The following is a 3,707-nucleotide window of genomic DNA, read 5'->3' as shown; positions in this document are numbered from 1 at the left end:
GCAGAACGGATCGGGAGACATATAGGATTTCCCCCCCCAGCAGCGCAGTGTATCATGGGATATGCAAATGAATCTGTTCTATTCTATACGCACGCATTTACTAAGACGGAATCTGCGCAGGTATTCGTAAGGTCGCTCTGTGGGGCGTGTTGAGGAATTCTGAAAACCTGGGCTTACTTTACTCTCTGCGTACTACGGAGTTCTGAATCGCCCGGCGTAGCGCCGTTCTTTCTGATGTGGTAGGGGAGAATAAAGCTAGCGTGTCAGAAAACCTTACAGGGAAGGGGTCGTTGAGAGGTTGGAGAAACTGTCTCTACACCGGTTCCCATCCATCCCATCCCATGCATATCCGAAACTAAAACTCCAGTTCAGTGCAACTTCAGACTAACCGTGCGTTCCAGCCTGAGCCAAGGATACTAAGGATTCTCTTCTCTAGTATTATCACGAGCCTATCCGTGTTTACTCAAAAGTAAACGCTATTGAATTCAATAAAGTCTATTCCCAATGCATCAGTAGGCTTAAGCACTTTTTCAAGGGCGTATAAGTTGCAAATCCTATGCAAGACTTTCTTGGGAGTAAGCTCAATTGATTGAACACAGAGGGTGAAACTCACAAGTGAGTAACCCTGCATAGGACTGCGGTACATGTTGATGGATCATCACTTCTAACTAGGCAAATAAGAACCTTTTAAAATCGTGACGGGACTCTAATATCTAGCTGGGGCAGAGCAACTGTTCCTATCCAGTCCAGCACAGCCTCTTTTCAGTGATTGTTGTGTGTGCCTTATCTACCTTCTGTTTCTTTTTTGACTGTGAACTCCTCGGGGACAGGAAAGCTTATTGTTATTTTCTGCATAAACTCGTTTGAGAACTTTTTTTTTGTTGGAAAGTTAACTCTTGCTTTTATCTTGTAATTTATTTAAAGCAGAATCCTATGCATTGTTGAAAATATGCCATTGTCCCCTTTGGGGTAAGCCCACTCCTAGGTAACTCCTGCACAGGAATGCAGCCTAAACACATTTATGATTTTGTGAACTGCTTTGAGTATCTATTTTTTTAAGGCAGGTACACATATTCGAAGTCCTATTGGATTTCTGTGGGAATTACTAATGAATAAGAATGTGTACAGCTGAGACATAAGCTGTTATGGGCAATTGCCTATGGACTCAAGGTACAATTAAGTAGGCCAAAGAAGGCCAGTTGCTCAGTATCACATACTCCCATCCATGTGGCTATTCTGTTTGGATAATCTGCACTACCACTACTTATATACTGCTTTTCAACAAAAGTTCTCAAAGTGATTTGCATAGAAAAATAATGAATAAATGAATGTATTTCTTATAGCAATGCAGAGCAGGAGTCTTTAACCTTTTAAAACAGATGGCCAGTTTACACAGAGAAATAATAAATAAATAAGATGGCTCCCTGTCCCTAAAGGGCTCACAATCTAAAAAGACCTCTGGTCTGGTGATATGTCTTGTTTTAAATTAGCTTCCTGTATTGTTTGGGGGGAAAGATATTGGGGGTTGTGTCTGTGGCCAGTACCCGCAACAACATGAAAAGCTAAAAAGTGGAGGAAGTGGAGTGTGTTTTCTCCTGCAGCTCCTCCCCTCTCCTTCCTGCTGCCTTTAGCTTCCAGCAGCGGCAGCCGCTAGCTGGTCCTCCTCCTCTTGGTTCTGGTCTCCATTTTGTTTGTTCCTGCTCAGAATTTGAATGTAGCTGGAGAGCAAGGGAGGTGTGAACAGGCTGCTGTTTCCCTTTAGTAGAAGGAGGGGGAAATGCCTTCTGGGTATTTTTCTTTCGTAGTTAGGAGCCAGTGTGGTGTAGTGGTTAGAGTGCTGGACTAGGACTGGGGAGACCCAAGTTCAAATCCCCATTCAGCCATGAAACTAGCTGGGTGACTCTGGGCCAATCACTTCTCTCTCAGCCTAACCTACTTCACAGGGTTGTTGTGAAAGAGAAACTCAAGTATGTAGTACTTTTGGCTCCTTGGAGGAAGAGTGGGATATAAATGTAATAATAATAATAATAATAATAATAATAGTACCCCCCCAGCCCCAGCCCCTTTTCATACTTTGGAAGAGTGGTAGGGTTTTTTCATCAGCTTCCAAGCTGCAGGGAGGAGGGGAAAATCCTAATGCTCCTTTGGCTTAAGTGGTTTCAGTGTAATTTTGAAACGTCTTTCCCTGTGGCTTCCAGGTGTATTTGTATGTGTGTAAAGAGCACTCTGGGCCTCGAAAAATGGTTTGTTCTTTTTCCTCTTGCCTTTGCTATCGCATATGTTTCTGTTAGAGAGGTGGGGGGGGGGTTGCAGTGAATCCTAGCTTGTTTGCTGGTTTTAATCTGGTCTGTGGTTTCTTTTCTATGCATTTGCTTTCTATTACTAGTGTTTGTTTGTTTATTATTTATTAATGTGTTTCAATAACATAATTCCTCAAGCTGTTTACATAGCACAAGGAATGAGAACATGGTTCCCTGAGGCAAAATGGCTCACAAATCTGTCTCACAGTGGTTGGGGGGACGAGGCCCTGGAAGAGTGGAGAATTCTAAATGGGTCTTTTCCTCTCTCCTGCCTTTGATACCACATTTGTTTCTGTGGGGGTTGGAGTGAACTCTAGATTACTTGCTAGTTTTAACCTGCTGTGTGTGTTTTTACCTTGTTCCTTTGCTTTACTATTATCATTATTACTATAGTTATACTGCTTTTCAACAACACCATTTCTCAAAGCCGTTTACGTAGTAAAAGGTGTGAGCAAATGGTTATCTGCCTCAAAATGTATGTTTTCCCAAGGACAAAGTAAAGTTGTGCCATTGAGTTGGTGTCGACTCTGTCAACCACATAGCCATGTGGTGGTCTTTGGTAGAATACTGGAGAGGTTTTGCCATTGCCATCTCCTGCGCAGTATGAGATGATGCCTTTCAGCATCTTCCTATATCATTGCTGCCTGATATAGGTGTTTCCCATAGTCTGGGAAACATACCAGCGGGGATTTGAACCAGCAACCTCTTGCTCTCTAGGCAAGTTACTTCCCCACTGCACTATTAGGTGGCTTTCTCTCAAGGATACTGGCTGTTTAAAATGTTGCTTTGTGTCACAATATGTTCAGATGCACACGTTACCAAATTCTATTCAAATACTACAGTTACACTAATCTACAATTTTCTTGTTTCCACCCTCCTACATACGTAGTAGATTTGAGTATGGAAGACCTAGCCAAATTGTGTTTCCAACCATGGTTATGATGTTGTAAGCCAGTATAGTATGTCAGACAGGGCATGAGATCTCATGCCGCCATGATGCCCCCATTATCCTGTAAACCAATTTTTTTTTTTTGCTGTAATTAAATATATATCATATACATATTGTCTGTTTTTATAAGCTTCTAGTGGAAAAAAACACCCACCTCATTTCATTTTTTACAAAGAGTTACATACTAGCTCCTCTCACACCAAAAATACATGATTTTGTGGTCTTTGCTTAAACACGTGCATCAAAATAACATTTTGTAAAATGAATAATGGGGAATTGTTTTTAAAGCTGCCTTTCTCCCCTGCCTTTGAAATGCTGGCCTATCCTAAAAAAATCTGGGGTAATTAATTTCATGTATGGTTTGAAATCAGATTGGTGGTACAAAGGAGGTGCTTTTATGCCTCTTGGCACAGATTTATTTTTGAGAAAGTGTTGAGAGATAGACAGGGGCGTAGCTA

The sequence above is a fragment of the Hemicordylus capensis genome, chromosome 1, assembly GCF_027244095.1.
Source record: "Hemicordylus capensis ecotype Gifberg chromosome 1, rHemCap1.1.pri, whole genome shotgun sequence".
Taxonomy (NCBI): domain Eukaryota; kingdom Metazoa; phylum Chordata; class Lepidosauria; order Squamata; family Cordylidae; genus Hemicordylus; species Hemicordylus capensis.
The sequence above is the reverse complement of the archived record's forward strand: the minus strand, read 5'-3'. Positions refer to the sequence as shown.